Below are 22,859 nucleotides of genomic sequence, written 5' to 3'. Positions count from 1 at the left end.
TTTGAGCCTGAGTAAACAGCAGAAGCCAAGACTCAGAGGGGTAAACTTCAAAAACGGCAGTGTTAAAATCTAAGGTGTGATGGTGGTATGCTGGGAGCAATGGTGAGAAGGCAGGCAGGGGTCACCCGGGGGAGTCTCAGCTGTGGGGAGCTTATGTTATTGGTAATGGGGCTCCCATGAGGCTTTTTGTAAGGGAAGTAACAAACCCCTACCTAGAGCTTGAAGTGGGGTAGAAAGGGCACTGGCTTTGGAGCTGGCAGATCTGGATTGAAATTCCAGCTCTACCACTGACTAGCTGTGTGATGCTGCACACATTGCTAGATCTCTCTGAGCCTCCTTTTTCAAACTATAAATTAAGGATTATACTCACCCTATGGAATTATGGTAAGGATTAAACAAGAAAAGATCTATTAATTGCTTAGCTTGGAGTCTTGCACTTAGTAAGTACTTAATAAGGAGTAGTCGTGATTACTGGTGCTGTCGTCATCACCCAGCAGCACGCGTCTGCCTCCTGGCCTGCCTCTGTCCTGGGTCTCTCTGGGCCCTGGGTGTCAGGCTCATTCCTCGTTTCCCAACCTGGCCGCTTCCCAAGGGCAGGGCTCACATGCATCATCTTCTTGCTCTGGCTGTTTCAGGAAGTGATGGGAGTGGGAAAGACTGTTGAACGGGTGATGTCACACTTTGGGGCTTCTGGGTGGTTCTGCAGAGGCCCCAGGGACCTGTAGGCAGGTGGAGAGGGGATGGGGAAGGTCTCAGGTCCTATTGATCACCCATCGGTTGTGCAATGTCTGAAGTGATTAAGGAGCTTGGGGAGGTTGGTGTTGACAAGATGTTAAGCCAATTCTCCCAGGGATAGTCCCTGGGGCCTCAGGCACTGCGGTGGGCCTACCGCTGCTGGGGAACCCCATGGTGGGGGCAGGCCCATCCCCCAGAGAGAGAGCACAGAGGTGAAAGCTGAGGGGAACTTGACAGCTTCCCCCAGCCCCGACTGAGTGTCTCCTCGGTTCAAGCGGATGGAGCGGGGAACCAGACTACACTATCAATGAAATAATTAGAGCCTAATATTAGACAGTATTTCAGGTGTTCAGGGGTGTGCTGGGTGCAGAGGGTAATCATTTGGCAAGGTTGGCTGGGCCCCTGCCTGCAGAGAGGTTACAGTTTAGAGGGGGTTCAGACAAGCACACAGAGGATACGCACCAGGAAGGGAGGAAGCCTGGGGGCTACAGGAGCTCTGAGGGGTGCACTTGGCCTCTCTAGAATGGCCATGTGAAGTTTTGTGGGGGTGAGACATAGCTGGCCCTGCAGGCTGAACCAGGGACATGCAAGCGGTTGTGTGTTTGGAGAGCAGACCAGGGTGTTAAGATGGTCAGGTGGAGGTGGTGGTGGGGGGTGACGGTGGCTGGAGATGAAGCTAGAAAAGTACGCGGGGCTCTTGAATGCCGACATGAGGAGTGAGCTTTCTGTCCCAGGGGAAGCTGGGAGCTGTTGAAGAGTTTTAAGCAGAGAGGGATGTGGTCAGATGCAGGGGCTGCAATGCTATGGGAATGGGGAGGATTGCGGGGGGTCTGCCTTTGGGTTTCATGGAGCAGGGGAGTGATGGCGGGGGCATGCTCCTGTGGAGGGAGAAGGGGATGGGGTGTGTGGGTCTGCAGCAGGCAGTCTGAGGTGGGCCTGCCCAGGTGAGACTCCATCAGGTCAGGGTTTGGAGCCCAGGGCAGGGCTGAGGGAGGGGGAAGGGTGAGGTGGAAGGCTGGACTGGAAGACCAGGCAGGAGAACTGCGGCTTCAGCTCCGCCAGCACTTCCTTTAGGCCTCCCAGGGTGGTCTGCTCCACTGGCCCTCAGAAAGACTTGCAGCCTCGCAGAGCCTGTGTTCTCATCTGAAGAATAGAGCAGGCAAGGCCTTTCTCCTACACACTTATTTATCTGATTAGTGAACAGTCACAGTGTCTGCATCTGGGCCCTGAGTTACGGGACACAGGAACTGGGAGAGGTAAGCCCATGACCCACCAGGCCCCCCGAAGAGCCATGCCACAGCCTGAGGTGGGCTCTCGGTGTTGACCAGCTCTTGGAGTACTTCAGGAGGAGGTGGAGGGACTGGGGAGTTCTAGGAGAGTGTCCATGATAAAGAGCTGCAAACAAGATCCCAGGTCTAAGGCCGCCTCCCCTCCTCTGTGACATGGGGGGCTCTCAGACCCTTGCAGCTCAGTGGGCTTTTGAGCCACTCCTGCATAGTGGGACCAGAGCCCTTAGGGCTGGGAGGACAGGGAATACAGGGTAGTAGTTTAGGCATAATGGGGTGAGGACCCCAGGACTCACCCAGCTCTGAAGGTCACCAGATCTTTGCATTTTACTGTTCATCTTCTGCCTCTGCAGAGCCTTGAATGGGAAGAAATGGGTTCCATGTGCAGCAGGCCAGGAGAGATTTAGGCAACAAGAACTTCCAGTTCTGTCTCAGGGTTCCCAGCTTTCTCCATGTCCTGAGGGAGCCGCTGAGCCTGTGGGAGATGAGGGGTGCCCATTCCCCAGTCTCAGCCTCCCCCACCTGCTCTCCTGGGATACATTTGTCTGCCACTTGCATCTGGCTGGAAGCTGTCCCCATGTGGGTGTTAGGCAGGTGGCAGGTGCTAGAGGAGAGTGCACCACCCCATTGCCTCCCCCTCTGGGGATCACTGTGAGTTGGGGTAAGAGGAGGGTGTTCCAGCCAGCGCCAGGAGAGGGGAAAGCAGCCCCCGTCTGCCCTGGTGGATCTCTGCTCCTGGAAAAGGTGCTCTAGCAGGCTCATCTATGTGAGTCACTGCCTTCCATGTGGGGTAAGTTGAGCCCTGCCTTTTGGATGTCAAAACCCAGGGATGCTAAGATCCTGGGTCTGGAGAAGGGAAGGGGCACAGTGCAGCAGAGCCTTGGCCTGTCTTTCCTGACGGGGGATGGAGCTGGCAGGACAGGGAGGCTAGGTGGCTGGTGGTGCAGGACATGCCCATCCCTCTACCTCCTACCTCACACCCCTGAACTGCTCTGTTTGCACCTGGCCCCTCTTCTCTCCTCACTTTTTCTTCTCTTCTTCTCTTCTCTCTCACTCCCCTCCTGTCCTCAACCTTTTCGTCTCCCTCCCCACAGTCCTTCCCTCTGTCTCCTTTATTTCTTCCTTAACCCCCTGCCCTTCCATTTCCCATCTCGTCCTCCACCCTCCGGTTCTATTCCATCCACTTACCCCACCACAGACCCACCTCCCTGAGTTCAAGCTGCCCATTCTTTCTTCTTGCAGCCCCTGCCCATCTGAGGAGCAGAGTTCATCCCATACCCTGCAGGGAGTCCAGTGCTACCACGATGCCCCTCTCTTCCCTCCTTGAGGCTGGCTGGGTCCAGCCTGAGCTGTGCCGCCTGTTGGCTCAGGCCAGTGGGATTGTGCCTCAGGCAGGCTCCTGCCCTTCCAAACCCAGGGCTTGGCTGCAGACCCGACAGTGGCTCCCAGAGGTGAGACTGGGGATTGCAGCATCGCAGTTCACTGCCTGCTGTGACATCTCACCCTCCTGATGTCTGAATGCAATCCCACTCTGTATAGTACTACTGGATGGGCCGCATGAGCATCGTGAACGCTCTCGTGACACTTAGGCATAGTCTGTGTTCATGCTCAGCTACGTGGTGGTTCTGGGGTGTTGCATGAATTTGAGTGCGGTAACCAAACAAATAACTTCCTGCCTTGAGTGCGCACCACCCCTGGGAACTGTGGTGTATGTGTGAGTGCTGAGTGCACATGGGTGTGCAGGTGTGTGATGGAATTCAGGCTCCTGCAGACTTTGCATATTTGTGAGTGTGTACATTTGGGAGCATGTGCAATAGCACAAAGTCATGTGTTTTCCTGCATACTTGGAGAAGCTTAAGTGCCCTGCCAAGTGTGTGCTTGTCTGTGCCTGGGGACACCAGTGAGCATGGGAATAGCATGAAGCCACGTGGACATGTGTGAGGTGGGAGGGGGCTGTGGGCACTTGCACAAGGCTGCTTGTAGCATGCACCTGTGTGCCCCAGAAAGACTATCTGCCTGTGTGAGTTATGTGCACACGTGTATTCACTGCACGTGTGAGGGATATGAGACCACCCTCGCCCCCAAAAGGTCTGTGGTGCCCTAAAGGCACGTGTGAGCAGTGAGCAGGGCCTGAGGGAAGCTGTCTGTGTCTACATGAGGAGATGCATCCTCCCAGGCCCAGGTTGTGGCTGTGCTGAAAGGGGACATATTTAGTAATTTATGAGCTTTTAAGGAAAAGCCTCAGCCCCCATTCAGGCCCCAGACACAGTGACCTCCTGCCCCCCGCTGCCACCTCACTCAGGCCTGACATCAGCCAGGCACCTGAAACCATAGGAATGAGAGGTGATCTCATTGCCACTGCCACCTCACCTGCTCACCCACTGTAGGGCTGATGCCAGGGGATAGCAAGGATGCCTCCTGAAGCACCTGCTGGGTGCAGGAGTGTGCTGCCAGGACCATGCTGCAGTCCAGGCCACAGACCCTCTGCAGCCACCGAGGCCACACTAGCCCCACCCCCTGGCTCAGAGAGGGTTGCAGAGAGTAGGGATACCTGTTTCTGCCTTGGTGGACTTGGGGTCCGAGTGCCCCCTTTCCCAGCCAAGCCTGGCTCCTTCAGGAGAGCTAGTGGGCCTCCCGAAGTCTGCCCTCTGGGATCGACTGGCCACGAAGCAGAAGGGAGAAAGCCCTTGAAAAATGTGGGTTGGAGGAATGAATGAAGAAACAGTGAGGCTGGGTGAGGTAGCTCACATCTGTAATCTCAGAGCTTTGGGAAGCTGAGGCAGGAAGATTGCTTGAGTTCAGGAGTTGGAGACCAGCCTTGGCAACATAGTGAGACCCTGTTTCTACACTTTTGTTTTTTGAGACAGAGTCTCACTCTGTCACTGAGGCTGGAGTGCAGTGGCACGATCTCGGCCCACTGCAACCTCTGCCTCCTGGGTTCAAGTGATTCTCATGCCTCAGCTCCCAAGTAGCTGGGATTATGGGATTGTGCCACCACACCCAGCTGATTTTTTGTATTTTTTAGTAGGAGTGGGGTTTCACCATGTTGGCCAGGCTAGTCTACAACTCCTGATCTCAAGTGATCCACCTGCCTCAGCTTCCCAAAGTGCTGGGATTACAGGTGTGAGCCACCGCGCCTTGCCCAATCTTTATTTTATTTTTTTTATTTAAAAAAGAAACTGCGGTTCCCAGGGGTGGTGCTGGCTGGCCCCAGAGAGTGCACTGAGGGTGAGTGGATGGCTGTGCTCAGTGCTATGAGATTGGCCTTTGAATTCGCTTCTGCCTGATCCTCACTTTTCTCCTTTCTAGGAAAGATCAGAAATCCCCTACAAGTTAATTATACCAAAGAAATTCAGAGGTGCGCTTGGTGCCCGGCACATGGTAGGTGCTTAGGAAATGACAGGTGTCTCCTCCCTGAGAGCGGACAGCTGCCCTGAGCCCCTTCCAGAGCAACCCCTGGACCAGCCACGAGTCAGCTCTGGCTGGGCAGCAGAGATCCTCGAGTTCCTGTTCTGGAAGCGTGAGTCAGGCCCAGGTGGGAGAGGAGGGAGGTCACGCTGGGGTCAGATGCCGGACCCAGACAGGATCAGACAGGCGTCTGGCTGCCACCTTATCATGATACTAGTAACTGGATCTCAGAAGATAAGGCCCTGGGGCTGAATGAAGCATTCTGGCTCTGTGGGCCGAAATGTCGTTGACGTGGGCTGTACGATGCGTAGATGCTTTTCAGACAGCACAGCCTGAAAAGGGCCAGCAAGCCCCCAAAGGCATTGCCTTCACAGCTGCTTTTGCTGCTACTTCTGGGGACAGAACCTCCATCAACTGGGGACCTCCATCACCTCCATGAGAGCTCCTGAATCTAGCTTGCCAGCCCAGAGCCCATCTCTGATTTCCTGAGAGCCTCTGTTCTTTATCTAGATCTTAGCAGTCACCAGTGAGGACCCAGATGCGCTTTCCACCAGGCTTTGGAGAACATCTGAGGAGTGGAAATTCCTCTTTTAACCCTCTTTCCTACACCTCTGACTCTTGAGCAGGGGTCCATCATCCGCTGTTGCTGTAAACTGTGACCGTTCAGTACAATGGACAGTGCTCATGAGTGGGGTGGGGTAGGGACAAGCTTCTCTGCGCTGTGCAAAAGTCAATGTTTTAGCCATACTAGGCATATGCCCAGTGCCCGGCTCCTTATCTCTAGGAGCCATTGTCTCTCTTGTTTCTTATGGCAGATAACGATGGCTTATCCATCTCTCAGGAGCAAAGTACGCCACTTTAAACAGTCAAACACATTAACGACCTTATTTAGGAATTAGGTGCCTCAGAGAGAGCCTTTGCAGGCTGAAACATGGAGGGAAGTGGTGATGGGACTTATCTCTTTGCTTCCCAGATATGCAGAAAAAGGCAGTGTGGGAACACACACACACACACACACACACACACACACACACACACACCCCTGGACAGAGAAACAAAGCATTCATTGAGCACCTGCTGTGGACCGACCCTTATTAGGCACTGGGAGGGAGTGGACAGAAAAGCGAGTTTGCACAGTGTTTGCCTTTAGCAGCTCACAGTTGCATGGAGAAGATATGCATCAGCAAACGCTTACTGCTTTTCCATTTTTGAAATCTGTAGGACTATCCCAGGGAAAACATCAAACCTGTTAAAATATGCAAAAAGTGAAGCAGCAGCTTTGCTGTGGGAAAAACAAACCTCAGAAACTCTTAGTGACAGGCCACTGAACACTGGTTCCTAAGGCAGTCTTCTCCTGGTTCCACTGGCAACTGCACCAGCCAGGCCCCTGCCACCCCTGCTGGGGAAACAGTGAAGGGGAAATGGCATAGAGGGCCATATATACACATATATATATACACACACACACACACACACACACACACACATTATATATATATATAATGTGACAATACCAGAGCAAAGGCACTCCTCTCTTCCTCTCCCCTCCTCCCTTCCCCAGTCTCCTCCTTCTCTGAGCCTTCAGGGCCTGATGGGAAGGTCTTGGTCCCAGTAGAGGGTAGGAAAAGTCCAGGTTTGCTTCACTTCCTATCCCAAGCCCCAGAGGCCACAGGCGACCGACCTCCTCCTGGAGTGCTTACTGCTGAGGTTCCTCACTGGAGCCTTGGCCCACAGCCAGCATCCAGCCCTCCCTGGCCAGCCTCAGGCCTGAACCCCTGCACAGGGAGGTGTTTGTCTGCCCACGCCTGGCAGGCTGCCCCAAGACAGTCAGGATGAACAGGTTTGGGCACCTGAACTGACTGCAACCTTTGCCTTTAGTGAGATAAAGAAAGACTCAGAGCTTTCGACCACAGCCAGAATGAAGTTTTGGGACTTTTCTTCCCCTTTGAAATAATTTTAACTTATGAAAAGTTGCAAGAATAGTACAAATAACTTTTTTTTTTTTTCTGTATCATTTGAGAGTAAGTTGCTGGCCTGATGACCCCTCACTCCTGAATAGTTTAATGTGTATTTCCTCAAACAAGGACATTCTCATTCTCACATAACCACAACACAGCCATTAACACCAGGGATTTCATCTCAATACGTTACTGCCATCAAGTCCTCAGACCCCATTTGTTTTTCCCAGTTGTCCCGGTGAGGTCCTTTAGAGCAAAAGGTTCCAGTTCAGAGTCAGGCATGGTTGCGTGCGACTGTCATGTCTGGTTAGCGTTCTCGAATCTGAAATAGTTCCTGCGTCTTGATTTCCATGACCTTGGCACTTGAGTTTTGTAAAACGTCCCTCAGTTGGGGTTTGCGTGATGTTTCTTCATGAATAGATTCTGATTCTGCATTTCTGGTAGGAAAATCACAGAAGCCATGCTGTGTTCTTCCTACAGCATCCGGTCAGGCCCTGCACCATCTTAATTTGTTCCATTACCGGTGATGTTAACTTTGATCACTTGATTAAGATGGTGTCTGCCAGGCTTCTCCAAGGTAACTTACGTTTTTCCTCTTTGTAATTAAAAAGCACTTTATGGAGAGATCCTTTGAGACTATGTAAGTATCTTGATCTTCATCAAACTTCCTCCCACTGGTGTTAGCATCATTGATGTTTCTTGGCCTAATTATTACTGTGATAGTTGCCAAGTCCACTATTACTTCTGCATTTATCAGTTGGCATCTTCTGTACAGAAAAAGAAAAAGCTCTTTCTCTTCTCTACATTTATTTATTCATATTTTTATTTATATTAGTAGAGACTCAGGGATTCCTATTTTACTCATGATTTATTTTGGTTTTATTTTATTAATTTTAATTTATTTTTGTTAATTTATTTTTGAGATAGGGTCTTGCTCTGTCACCCAGGCTGGGGTACAGCGGTATGATCATAACTCACTGTAACCTCGAACTCTTGGGTCCAAGCAATCCTCCTGTCTCAGCCTCCCAAGTACCTGGGACTTCAGGTGTGCACCACCATGCCAGGCTCATTTTTTTTTTTTTAAAGACAGGCTCTTGTTATGTTGCCCAGGTTGGCCTTGAACTCTTGGCCTCAAGTGATCTTCCTGCCTTGGTATCCCAAAGTGCTGGGATGACAGCACCTGGCTTCATTACTTATTTTGGTGCTGAAAATCTCCCTGCTTGGCCAAGGGGTCACCCCTTCAGCAGGCTTCTGTGTCCTTTTGCGATACCCCCTCCATTCTTTAGGCACTTCCTTGCTTTCTAAAACAAGGTGTTCCTGGCTCATCTTGTGCTTTCCCTGTCCCACCCGTGGTACTGGCCATTTTTCCAAGGAATAGTCGTTTCTCTTGGTGGAGAATGGGATATGGAAACTGAGATCCGGGCACTAGCTCTCCTCATTGCTTTCGAGAGTTGGTCCGTTTGTCAGTGATTCTTGGACTGGAGTCAGGGGAAGGATGTTTCCTTTAAGCTCTAATATTTGAAACCAGCAACTCTAAGCCTTGTTTGGGTGGTGAGCAACATGGAAATAATGAGACCTTTAATGAAAAATATAATCTATTGGTTGAATAAACAATATTCTATAGGAAATAAGATCATCAGTGGAGTTAGCAAATATATGTACATATCTGTATATGTGTTTATGTAAATATGCATCTACACAATTTAAATCTGTATATATTTTATCTATCTATCTATCCATCCATCCATCCATCCATCCATCCATCCATCCATCCATCTATCCATCTGCCTGTCTGTCTTGAAGGCCTTGAGCCACACTGAAATCTCCGATACCAAACCCATGATCACATGGTTCATGCAGTTCCTCCCTTACCATACTTATAAATCCTTTCTCCTTTAGTGAGAAGAGTGTCTTCCATCATACCTGTGTGTATAATCAGTCTCTCTGTGTAGGCACCACTGCCGGCACAAGTGCCCTTGTCTGTACTGGGACAAAAAACCTCCCCGCTGCTGCCCTGGCACAATGCCTGCCTTCCCGGCCCCATCTAACAGCTTTGGGACTAAATTATTCAGGCAGGCAGGCAGCTCTTTGGACTTTTTGTGGACCAATGAATCATGACTTTTCCTGATCTTTGGAATGTTTTGCTCATAACTTTTTCTTAAAAATGATACATTTTGCCATTTTTTTTTGAGACAAGGTTTCACTTCTATCACCCAGGCTGGAGTGCAGTGGCATGATCTCGGCTCACTGCAACCTCTGCCTCCCAAGCTCAAACGATTCTCCTGTCTTAGCCTCCTAGTAGCTGGGACCACAAGCTCATGCCACCATGCCCTGTTATTTATTTATTTTTTTTCTGTGGAGACTGGGTTTTGCTATGTTCCTCCAAGCCAGTCTCAAACTCCTGAGCTCAAGTGATCCGCCTGCCTCAGCCTCCCAAAGAGCTGGGATTATAGGCATGAGCCACCGTGCCCGGCCTGTTTTGCCATTATTAAAGTACCAAGTTTCATGAATAACGTCTGCAAAGGAAAACCATTTCTCTATGCACAACACTTCTGACAGCAAATGTGTGCATTTTCTACACAATTCTCCAGTTCTCTGCAGACACCAACTGGGTGTCCTACAATTTAATTTAGTTTGAACACTAACTACCCAGGGTAGGGGAGAGCCTGCAGGTTAAAGTCTCAGTCCCACAAGACTGCCCCCATTTCAGATGCCAATCGCAAGTACTGGGTGCCCACACCTCTGTCTAGTTTGGCTACAAATCCAGGGTTCCCACAACCCCCTCCTTAGGTTCAATAATTTACTCTAATGGCTCACAGAACTCAGAAACACTTTCTTTAGATTTACTGGTTTATCACAGAGGAGATTATAGAAGATAGACATGAATAGCCAGATGAAGAGGAAATAGGACAAGGTCTGGACGTGTCCTGAGTGCAGGAGCTTCTGTCCCCGTGGAGCTGCGATGCACCACTGTCCTGGCAAGTGGATGCATTCTCCAACCTGAAAGCTCTCCTACCTCATAGTTTAGGGATTTTTATGGACGCTTCATCGCATAAGCATTAACGATTATTGCTCAATCTTTAGCCTCACTCTCCTCCCCAGAGCATAGGGGAGGGGGCCGAAAGTTCCAAGCTTCTAATCAGACATTGACCTTTCTTATGACCAGCCCCTATCCTGATGCTATCCAGGAGCCCACTGGCAGTCAGTTCATTAGAACAAAAACTCCACTCCTACTGTCCAGGAAATTAGGAGCTCTGTGTCAGGAACAGGGGTTGAAGACTAAATATTAGAACAAAAGATGTTGCTAGCACCCCTGTCACTCAGGTTATTACAAGGGTTTAGGAGCTCTGTGTCAGGTGCTGGGGGCAGAGACCCAATATATATATATTGGATTATGACATAATTTGGAAAACAGAGAAAGGGAGTCAATCATAATTCCAGCCCTCAGTACAACCATTGTTTAGTATTTAAATGCATTTCCTTTTAGTTTTTTCCTCCAGTGCACCTGTTTTTCTTTTAAGCATAATTGTAAGTGTAATGTTGCTACCTCTTTCCATTCTGCATGTTTACTTAAGACAATAAAAACATTTATTACTTACAAAATACCTGGCATGCACCAAGATCTGTATAAATTGTTTTCTCTTTCTCATTAAATCCTTAACATAATCCTGGGAAGTAGGCATTTTCCTGACACTACAGATAAAGAAACCAAGGCTCCGGGAGTCTCAGTTGCACTTTGGATAAGCAATAGAGCTAGGATTGGAACCTGGATATCTTTGACTCTGAAATCTCTGCTCTACCCATTGTGGTATCCAGCCTCCCCAAGCATAAGTACTTTTTTGATAGTACAACACTATTCCCATAGCTCTGATTTTACATGCAGACATATTATGCTAATGAGAGATGATTTCACAACTTAACCACGCCTCTGTTGTAGAACACATGAGCTACTTTCTGTCACTCTATAAATAATACCATGATTAACATCTTCATGGATACGGCTCTTAACCAAACTGTTTTTCTAAAGGGTTGCCCTCATTTGAATGCCAGACTTAAACCGTAATAGCATATTATTATTTTAAAAAATAGTTGATGCTTTTTTAGGCACAGTATCTTGGTTTAATTGGCACATGGTTGAATACAGGCTTGGCTTTATTCAAGAAACATTTAAAGGGTACCTGCTGTATACCAGGAATGATGGTAGGAATGGAAGATACAGAGGTGTTTGTAGTATACGACTCACTCAGAAAGCCAAAACCAGGGCGTTTCGATTACTTTAACCCATGACTCACTCAGCTGATGGTTTCAGGGGCTGTGCTGGAGAAGCCTTGGTGATACGGGTGCAAATGCCAAAAAAAGGGTAGGTCTCATCAGCTCAGGGAAAATGTGATGCAGAGTAGGTGGCATTGCCGGCTGATGAGTGTGACAGTTACTAAGTTACTGTCTCTTTGCTCCAAACCCACACTCAGACTCTCAGCTTTGGGGTGCTGGAGCGGACTCTGTGGCTCACGTATGCCTTGTCAACTGGCTCCTGCCTGGGATGTGCAGATAGGGGGCGCCAGAGGGAGACTCAAGGCGTTGCTTTCTGCGGGCGTCCCGTTTGTTTGCTGTGCTTGTGAGCAGTGTGTCTTCACCCTGCCGTCCGGTTGGCAGTTTTCCCTACACTTGGAGAATCAGCCTCATTGTGCCCTCCTACTCAGAGATGCCAGCACCAGCCAGTCTGGTACGGATACTGTACTACCCCTGTCTCAGGGCTCTGGGTCCCAGGCCCACAGGGCCTTGCTTTTAGCACCTGCCAAGCAGGGCTTCCTCCTTAAAAGTCTGAGTTTCAGGGGCTCCTCCTCTAAGTTTCCAAGTTTTCGGAACCTCTAACTTCTTCCCTCTGTCACCTCAGCCCTAGCTATGGTAGCTACTTCTGCTAGTTCTGTGATATTTTATAGCTAGTTACTCTTTCACTTACCCAGTCAACAACTCTAAACCTAGTTACTAATTCTATTTATGTATTTATTTTTTGAGACAGGGTCTCACTCTGTCACCAAGGCTGGAGTGCAGTGGCATGATCTTAGTTCACTGCAACCTCTGGGCTCAAGCCATCCTTCTGACTCTGTCTTCTGAGTAGCTGGAATTATAGATGTACGCTGCCACACCTGACAAGTTTTTACAATTTTTGTAAAGATGGAGTTTTGCAGTGTTGCCTGGGCTGGTCTCAAACTCCTGGGCTCAAGTGATCCACCTGCCTCTGCCTCCCAAAGTGCTGGGATTAGAGATGTGAGCCATCGTGCCAGCCTTAGTTAATAATTCTTTACTCTGTTCAAATAACTAGTGTGGGTATTGTCTCCTCATTGAACCTGACTGGTAAAGGACAGGCCTTGAGCCCCCGAGTTGCTGAGGCCCTTGTGGTAACCACATGCGTTATTTTGTTTTATTTAACAGTGTACACAGAGACATGAGGAAATTGTAAAGTTGATTTTAAATCAACTTTAAATCAATAAAGTTGATTTTAAAAAATCTTTGAGGTTTGGTTGAAGTCTGTTTAATAAGCCATTCGAACTTGGGATCCCCTACCCCACTCAGAATAGCCAAATTCTGTCCCTCCTCACTTCAGCAGAGGTTTATTCTCTGGAGATGGCTAGATAGAGGGTCTTTGTAACAAGGTATGGTACGTCCTATTTAGGGTATAGATACCTACTAAAAAGATAAGAGTAAGTGAAGGTTTACAACTGAATGCTGAGACCCCTCTGTCCTCTTTTCTCATTTTGTTTCCAGAATGCTGGAAGCCAAGCTTGCACATTCCAGGCAGCGATTTGGAAGATTCTTTTCTGTGCATGACCAGCTGGAAAGGAAAAACCCCAAAACACTGGCATTGTGACTTCTCCATGTGAACAGTTTAACTAGTTCGTCGAGGTGGACATGCCTCATTCATGCTTTAGTGACACCCCTTGAAATGTGAATCATCCATGGGTCACTAGTCATTGGAGAAGAGCCTCTCACACAAAAATTGGAACTCAGATCACAAACAACAACAACAACAATCCAAAAAATAAAAAAATAAAACATTAGGAGCAGAGACTAAAGGAAAGATGGAAATATTAAAAGAAAATATTATTTTAAAATTAATATGTATTAAAATTTTATTTAAATAAAGTAAAATAAATAAAATAATTGATATTAATTAATACCAATATTCTCTCTTCTGTTAATATCCTCAGAGAGAAAAAGAAGATATTTCATCCTGGAAACAAGAGTAGAATGCAATAAAAAAGGTGTAGTCAGAAAACATGATGAGCCCTAGGAAGTTAAAACAATGATAGCAGAAATGAAAATTTAGTAAAAGCTTTGAAGAGAATATGAAAGAAATCTAGAGAGTAGAGAAAAAGGACAAAGCGCTAGGAAACAGGAGAGCAAAGATTAGAAAATCAGAGACCCAGTTCAGGAGTTAGTTCCAGCACTGAATAAGGAGAGTTCCAGAAAGAGAAAACAGAAAGAATGTAAAGGAAGAAAACTCAAAGAAATAGCCTGAGCAAATTTCCAGAACTGAAAGATATGAGCTTGTTAATGCAATAGCCCACTAAATCTCCAAAAGATCAAGTCATTTCACTGGGACAGGGAAGATTCAACAAACATATGGTTTGGGGGAGAAGATTTCACATAAGAAATCTAGAATCAGATGGTTTCAGACTTTTCAGCAGCGATACTGGTGGCTAGAAGGCAATGGATACCCTTAAACTAGTGAGGGCAAACATTTTACAACTCAGAATTCCACAGCTGCCAAAATTATGAATTAGTCTTGAGAATAAAAAAGTTCAGACATGTACTTTCTCAACACATTTTCCTCACAAACCTCAGAAAGCTACCAAACTAGAAAGTAAACTAAGGAAGAGATAGAATGTAGGAGACAGAAAGTCCCCAGCAAGAGACAAATCCTAGCCTCATGATGGTGATGGGAGGCACCAAGGTGAGAGCAGTGCATCAGGTCTAGAGAGCACCCAGTCCAGGTGGGAACGGGGAGAGACTTTGGGAAAAACGGCTCCAGATGATGAAATTGATAGAATCATTGACATGTTCTATCAATTTATCAACGAGGGAGATTCTGGAATGATTCATTAAATCTGGGAAAAGCGAAAGTAGGGAAGCATATTGATTGAATGGTCCCAAAACTAAATGAAGTATACTATACCCCTTTGCTCTGAATATCAATTAATGAAATAATTCTATCAGGAGGAGGGGAGATGGGAAATATGGTGGCCCTGGGATGGTTGTTAAAGAGAGGTAAATTCTTACTTTTCAGAGTGAGAAGTCAATAGTTAATGCTCAAACCTGAAAAGTTGAGAAGTAGCAGTATAAATATGTTATTTAGAGATATGGATATAAAATTTAAAATAGAAGGCCAAAACTTGAATGTGGTTGCCATTGGGGAGCAGACATTGTGTGTAAGTAAGAGCTGTTATTTTTCATAATAAGTCTAATGGTTTGCTTCTTTAAATCACACAAGTATAAATTTGTTTTTGTTTTGTTTTTGAAACAAGGTCTCACTCTGTTATCCAGGCTGAAGTGCAAAGGTACAATTATGGCTCACTGGAGCCTTTGTCTCCTGGGTTCAAGCGATCCTCCCACCTCAGTCTTCTGAGTAGCTAGGACTACAGGTGCATGCCACTTTGCTTTTAAAAAATTTTTTTTTGTGTGTTTTTTTTTTTTTTTGTAGAGACAGGGTCTCACTATGTTGCTCAGGCTGGTCTTGAACTCCTGGACTCAAGTGATCTTTCTGCCTTGGACTCCTAAAGTGTTAGGATTACAGGCATGAGCCACCATGCCCGGCCAGCATGTATAGCTTTGATAAAAATGTATATATCTGTATCAACATTTATCTATCTCTGGAGCATATTGGAAAGTGGTGGCTGAAGTGGAGAAGGGTGACTTTTTTTTTCCTTCCCTCATTGTGCTGCTGGGATAATCCATCAATAGTATAAAAAGCTAATCAGTTAAATGATGGTGGATGGGGAAGTTTGGTCTTTTGCTAGAGCCCAAAGCAGCTGCATCAGAAGCTTTGAGTTCCTAGAACCCTGGACCCAAAGGCCTTGAGGGAAGCTTGTTTGTCTAGCAGAGCCAAGATCCTCTGAATTATTGAGCTGGGTTGATCCACTCTCTCAGAGCAAGAGAAGGGTCCAGCCCTGGCCATAAAATCTACTGACACTGGCTGCCCTCTATAGAGGGGGACTCACTTTGTTTACCTGAGCTGGGATAAGAGCGTTGTCATCCGTTAATACCTGTAACAGCAAGAAAATTTGGGGGCTCTCCTCACTCTTCAGAGTGCTGCCAGCTTGAAGGAGGGAACCAACAATCAAACAGGTGCCTACTACTGAGGACAACGGAACAAAGAAAATAGAACTTTTTTTGTTTGTTTTTGTTTTCTGAGATGGAGTTTCACTGTTTTTGCCCAGGCTGGAGTGCGATGGTGCGATCTTGGCTCACTGCAACCTCTGCCTGCTGCGTTCAAGTGGTTCTTGTGCCTCAGCCTCCAGAGTAGCTGGGAGTACAGGCATGTGCCACCATGCCCAGCTCATTTTTTTTTTTTTTTTTTTGTGTTGATGGTTGCAGAGCTCTGTAAATATACTAAAAACTTTAATTGTGCGCTTTAAATGGGTGAATTGTCTAGTATGTAAATTAAATCTCAGTAAAGAAACAGGCAACCCACAAAGTAACAGAAAATTCTATATGAAATTGTTACCACTAAGACGTCTAATAGTTATATTTTAAAATAATAATAATAATGGTTTTCTAACTTTTTTTGTTTGTTTTGTTTTCTGAGATGGAGTTTCACTGTTTTGCCCAGGCTGGAGTGCGATGGTGCGATCTTGGCTCACTGCAACCTCTGCCTGCTGCGTTCAAGTGGTTCTTGTGCCTCAGCCTCCAGAGTAGCTGGGAGTACAGGCATGTGCCACCATGCCCAGCTCATTTTTTTTTTTTTTTTTTGAGATGGAATCTCGCTCTGTCACCCAGGCTGGAGTGCTGTGGCCGGATCTCAGCTCACTGCAAGCTCCACCTCCCGGGTTCACGCCATTCTCCTGCCTCAGCCTCCCGGGTAGCTGGGACTACAGGCACCGCCACGTCGCCCGGCTAGTTTTTTGTAGTTTTAGTAGAGACGGGGTTTCACCGTGTTAGCCAGGATGGTCTCGATCTCCTGACCTCGTGATCCGCCCGTCTCGGCCTCCCAAAGTGCTGGGATTACAGGCTTGAACCACCGCGCCTGGCCGCCCAGCTCATTTTTTGTATTTTTAGTAGAGACAGAGTTTCACCAAGTTGGCCAGCCTGGTCTCGAACTCCTGATCTCAGGTGATCTGCCCGCCTCGGCCTCCCAAAGTGATGGGATTACAGGCGTGAGCCACTGTGCCCGGCCAAGAAAATAGAACTTTAAAACAATCTACAGCACCAAATATAACCTCCATAGGCATCCAGCAGCATATTACTAAGAAATGATATGGAAATAAGAATAAGGTTTTGGCAATTAAAAAGAAATCTTAAACTTAAAATTCAACAGCAGAAGTAAAAAGAATAAATACTGCTGGGCCATGGGGGAGGTCATCTAGAAGGTCAAATGGAGAAACTATGTTGCAACACAAAACAAAAGCACAAAGAAATGGAAATAATGAGTGAGAAGAGCAGTGATGCTAAAGCTAGGAGATCTTGTATCTGAATAATATTTGCTCCAGAAGAAGAGAAAGGAACAAATGGAGTAGAGCCAATAAAGAAAGAAACAAGACAAGAAAACTTCTCTGACCTAAAGAAGACTTGAATATTGAGCTCAAAAGCATTCTTTGAGTGCCTAGAAATAGTAACAAAAACAAGACACATACCTAATCATATGCTGGTGAAATTTCTGAACTTCAAAGGAACTTCAAAAGAAAATAATCCTTAAAAATTCCAGATGTAAAAACAACCAAGAACAAAATCATTTACCTGAAGAGGAAAGAGAATCAGAAGGTCACTGAAGGCATCTTCTGCAATTTGGGAAGACCAAGGACCATGGAACAATACTCACAATTTCTGGGGAAAGTTCTCAGATCTAAGAATCTTGGCCAAAATATTATTTAAGTGTGAGGGGCAAAGACAGACATTTTCGGATATACAAATATATCCCCATTGACCATTTCTAAGGAAACTATCAAAGAAGGTAGTCCAGGCAATTGAAACTTAAATTTGAAAATCAAGTGAGCAAAACAATTTAAAACTCACAATAGGGGAAGACAAATAGCACAAGAAACAGTGGAGACCAATAAATCTAGTGGAATGTGTAGTAAATAAATGAATGACAATAAAGTGATTTAAACTATTATAAATTAGAAAGAGTTTTTGAAAGAGAAGACAAGGAAGAAAAACCCTTGGAATAGTTTGAAACTAAAATGATAGGTTATTTCCACCAAATCCAGGATTTGAGATAGAGGGATTGTGGGGATGAGGATGGGGAAATAAAAGGTGCTATAGGTGTGATCTAAATTGAGGCGATTACATTACTCTATGCTTTTGGTATGATGATGGTGAAATATGGGTTCAAGTATAACTTGAAAGACCTATTAGTAATAGGTCTCACTCTGTCTCCATGCTGGAGTGCAGAGACCCAATCTCGGTTCACTGCAACTTCTGCCTTCTAGGCTCAAGAGATCCCCTCTCCTCAGCCTCCCATGTAACTGTAACTGGGACTACAGGCACGCACCACCACACCCAGCTACTCTCCTCCTCCCCCTCCCCCTTCTTCTCCTTCTCCTTCTCCTTCTTCTTGGATATATTTTGAAGATACAGGGTTTTGCCATGTTGCCCGGGCTGGTCTTGAACTCCTGAGCTCAAGCAATTGCCTGCCTTGGCCTCCCGAAGTGCTGGGATTACAGGGATGAGCCATCACACCTGGCCAGTGTTCTTTAATTTTGAATTCTTCTTAATGACGAGGCTGCGTTGATTAATTGCCCTTATAATTATAATCAATGAAGTAAGAAACATTGTAAAGTAAATGGTGTTCAAATATATCCTGTGGTTCCATAAGCAATGTCTGGCGAAACGCCTTTCTTACATTTCTTACATTCTTTCCCTGTATGCTTTCTCCACTACCCAGAAACAATGACTAATGACTGTTACTAGGGAAAAGGGCTAGAGAATGGCATGTAGGTGATTTTGTGAGGGCCCAGAATAAGAACTGAATAACATATGATGCCAATAAAGATGGATATCTGAGTACTTATAAGCTCTTATTTGTTAGGAAAGGGAGCTGTTCTGGCATGCACTATAGGGGATTTGTAATCCTCATTTTTAGAAAACCGGACTCTGTGATGGGATTTAGAAGACACCAGGTTGAAAGCCACCAGTGGAGCAGCATGGTGAAGTCTCTGGCCTAGAAATTAAGGTGCCTCAGTTTAGCTGTGTGTCTGCCGTTTTTGTGAACCATGTGTCTTTGCATAACTCACTTAAGCCCTCTGAGACTAATTTTCCCACTCCAGGAAAACTGTTGCTGCACGTAGTCAGCACTCTTAAAATCTCTCGAAATGTCTGTTGAATAAATAATGAATAAACAAATGAGTAAAATGACTTGTCGAAGGTTGCCCTCAGTGTGAGCTGTGCCTGAGCCCACAGGTGTCCGGATGCAGCCTGATGCTCCATCCAGCTTAGCACACCTCCCCAACCCACTCACCGTTCTCAACACCCTGCACACCTTGCAGAGACTCTGCTCCTGGTTCTCCACAGAGCACAGCACCAGGGTGCAGACCAGCATGTCCACAGAGCCATCGGCCACCTGGTGCATGTTCTCCCCAGCAGCTACCATAAAGCACTCAAACTGCAGGTGTCAGTTCTCTGCAATACTCTTGATCAAAAACTTCTCAAAGTTGGGGTTGGGGTCAATACAGGTCACCCTGCACCCAGGTGGGTAGAACCTGAAGTTGGCCCCCGTGCCACAGCCCACCTCCAGCAGGGAGAGCTTCCCGGAGGGGCCCGCAAACTCCTGCAGGTTGCCAAAGAGCTCCCGCTTCTTGCTTGCCATCTGTTTTTTGTACATCACAGTGAACCTCGCCAAGAAGTAGGGGAACCATTTTTGCACATCCAGTTCTACAAGCCCATAAAGTTCAGCAGGTACATGGGAAATGCTAGGATGTCAATGGCCAGCAACCAGGAGGCCCAGGAGACACTGCTGACCAAAGGCAGGGAGCAGTGCCCAGTGGCAAAGTGGATGCCGCTGAGCTGGGGACTGCATTGGTGGTCACACCCAATCTCGAGGATATGACTTTCTCCACTAATGCTCTGCAGGCTAGAGCTCGAGGAGAGGATTCCAAGGTTTAGGCTGAATAGGGCTGGAGATTTATCCAGGTGGGGACTGAAGAGTCAGGGGTCAGAGCGTGAGGGTAATGGTCAGGGAGCCCAAGCTGGAAAGAAAGGCGAAAGGAGGGTGGTAGGTGGGGAGAAAACGGAACAGCCAACTTCAGGACTGGGGTACTGGGGTGCTGGTGTAGCTGAGGAATCCATCAATGACAGTGAGAGTTGTTATCAATGGTCCTGCAGTTTAGGATCTTGAGTGTGACCTCAGATGTAGGCAAGAGAAAAAGCATGCAGTGAAAGAATTGAGGAGCTCAAGAAATTCAAAGGGTAAGATGCTGGGTGGGTCATTTGCACTGAGAATGAGGGAGCTCAGGGTGGAGAGGAAGCAGGACCTGGGTACCAGAGTCCACAGTGAGCATGAAGGGAGTCAGGTCAGGAGGTGGCTGTGGGGCTGGCAGGGATCAGCCTCAGGGGAGAGAGGCAGGAGTGGTGGAGCTGGATGGCAGGAGCCCACAGGATTTTTAGAATCACAGTGATCTGTGCAATCAATATATAAAGGTTAAAAACTCAATCAGTGGCCGGGCGTGGTGGCTCAAGCCTGTAATCCCAGCACTTTGGGAGGCCGAGACGGGCGGATCACAAGGTCAGGAGATCGAGACCATCCTGGCTAATACGCTGAAACCCCATCTCTACTAAAGAATACAAAAAACTAGCCGGGCGATGAGGCGGGCGCCTGTAGTCCCAGCTACTTGGGAGGCTGAGGCAGGAGAATGGCGTAAACCCGGGAGGCGGAGCTTGCAGTGAGCTGAGATCCGGCCACCGCACTCCAGCCTGGGCCACAGAGCCAGACTCCATCTCAAAAAAAAAAAAAAAAAAAACTCAATCAGTGTATAAAGGATTTTCTTTTCAACCAACAGCATTCCAGTGAATGGTCAATTCACTGGATTAAATGAATTAGTCAATTCATTAATCGCTTCTCTATTGACAGGCATTTAGGATGTTTCTATTTTTTCACAAATATACCACATTCCAATTTGAATTCCAAGATAATGAAAAAATTAGTTTTTTTTCTTTATGAGTCAGAGGACATGTTTTTAGGGGATAGACAATGAGTAATAGTTCCCTAAATGCAGCAAGGAGCCAAACAGAATGCCTCCTCTCTGGGAAAGGAGTAGCAGGGGCCGCAGGCACAGAGGTGTCTAGGGCAGGTTTAGCAGAGCCAGGTAATGTGGATGACCTGGGGCTGCTTTGAGTTCATAGCTCGGTTCTAGAGCGTGAGGTGGGACAGCTAGGAGGGTGGTGGGAAGACAGTGTGTGTGTGTGTGTGTGTGTGTGTGTGACAGAGTGCTATGGAGACAGGAGCCTGCATTTGGGGCAGGCAGATGACCAACGAGGAAAGACTGTGGGATTAATTCACCTCACGATTCTGCCCAGGATTTCCTAAGGTGGTCTTGGTGAGGCCAACAAAGGCCGGGTGGGGTGGAGACAGAAGCTGGATGGATGGTTGAGCTGTGAACTCTTGTGGGCAGGAATCTTATCTGCAGCCTCTTGGGTTGGCAGCACTTTGGGAAGCCCTTCAGGGGATGTTTGCATGCTCCACCTGGCACCGAGTGGGCTCCTAGTGCTGGCCTGTGAATGGAGAGGCAGGAGGAGACTGGCCAGGGCTGGAATGGCCTGGAATGCTTCAGGGAGGGGAGGAGAGGCCAAGGGGTGAATGTCAGGCAGGCCCTGGAATGGGGAAATGTTGCTCAAAGTGGTCACCCACCCTCAACCCCAGATGTGAACCTGAAAAGTCCAGAGACCTTTTCTCCTTCCCGTTGTCCTCCCCAGCCTTCTCTAGGTATGGAATCTAGGAATTTCATCTTGGGTGAAAAATCCATGACCCAGGGAAGGGCAGTGACATGTTCAGGGCCTCAAGGCAGCAACAGTGTCCTGACAAAGATTTCCCAGCCAGGTTTTAGGAGAGAAGCGAATGCAGGAACTCCTGGCCTGGGTGGGCACAGCCTCCAGATTGCAGATCCTGTAGGGGGCTGGAGGTGGGGACAGATGAGAGGGCCGGAGGCAGAACTTGTTGGGGGAGGTGTGGGAAGGCAGGCATTGGTGTGAGAGGCAGTGGTGAAAACAGAGTTGAAGATGAGCCCTGAGGGGTAAGGAAGTTGGAGTGTGTGTGTGTGTGTATAAATTAAACAATTGGTCTCTTTGCCTGCTTGGGTGTTGGGGAAGGAGGGCAGTGAGATTCCTATGAATGCAAATATCACAGGGCCAGCTAATCCGTATGCTCTTCAAGCTACAACCAGGCACAATTCCAGGTGGAATCTCTCTCGCCTCACACACACATACATGCCCCACAGCCGATTGCACAGCGGGTCTCCTTGGGCACCCCTCTGCCCCTGGCCTGAGCTGACCCAACACCAAAGGCTAGGGCCGGGAGGGGAGACAGGGAGGGTGGCTGGTGAGCCTCCACTAAGATCACTGAGAAGGGGTGACATTCTTTAGCCTTGCTGGAAGTCCTTGTGCTTTAACTGAAATGGCCAACCAGGAAGGACATTCCATCCCCACCCTCGTCTCCCCCAAAGGCTTGGTCTGAGGTGACGAATCTGGCCAGCTTATTGGGAGGGGTTAGAAGTGGGCTAAGGGCAGACGGAAGCCAGGCCTGAGAACAGGGTGTGGCAAGCATGATTGGCCCTACTGGGAAGTGAGGCTAGCACTCAGGCTTTGTCGGGTATTCCCTGTTCCAGCACCAGAGGCTTACCCCTCTTGACTGGGTTTGAAACTGCTGGGAATTGTTTGGTGGTGGCTTCATGGGAGAAATATAATGAGAGCTGAGGACTTTCAAATAGGAAAATGGTGGGGGGAGCGGGAGGAGAGTTGAGTGCTAATAGAAGCACACACACTCAGGCAGGCTTGCAAATGTGTGCCATTGTGTAACCACAGCTGCCCCCTCGCCTAGGATGCACGCACAGACCCCCATCTGTGTAAGCAGGCTCAGACATGCGCGTGCATATGCCTGGGGGTGTGAGCACAGCAGAGCCCAAAGGCCTGCAGGCGTGTACACACAGAAGTGTACACACATCCACAAAGTGTCACAAATACACACGAGTGTCCCTTCCTCTACAGAGACGCATAAAATAAATGGGCAGGAATATGAGTGGAGGGTCCGGGAGGTGAGCGTCCGGGG

The 22,859-nt window shown here is 47.7% G+C and overlaps 1 pseudogene; it reads right to left on the bottom strand.

The window, feature by feature from the left end:
• Positions 1–5,656: 5,656 nt before the first annotated feature.
• Positions 5,657–22,674, bottom strand: LOC108521545 (methyltransferase-like protein 7A; annotated as a pseudogene).
• Between the last annotated feature and the right edge of the window lie 185 nt (positions 22,675–22,859).

This window comes from Rhinopithecus bieti, unplaced genomic scaffold (genome assembly GCF_001698545.2).
Source record: "Rhinopithecus bieti isolate Rb0 unplaced genomic scaffold, ASM169854v2 scaffold_56806, whole genome shotgun sequence".
Taxonomy (NCBI): domain Eukaryota; kingdom Metazoa; phylum Chordata; class Mammalia; order Primates; family Cercopithecidae; genus Rhinopithecus; species Rhinopithecus bieti.
The sequence above is the reverse complement of the archived record's forward strand: the minus strand, read 5'-3'. Positions and strand labels throughout refer to the sequence as shown.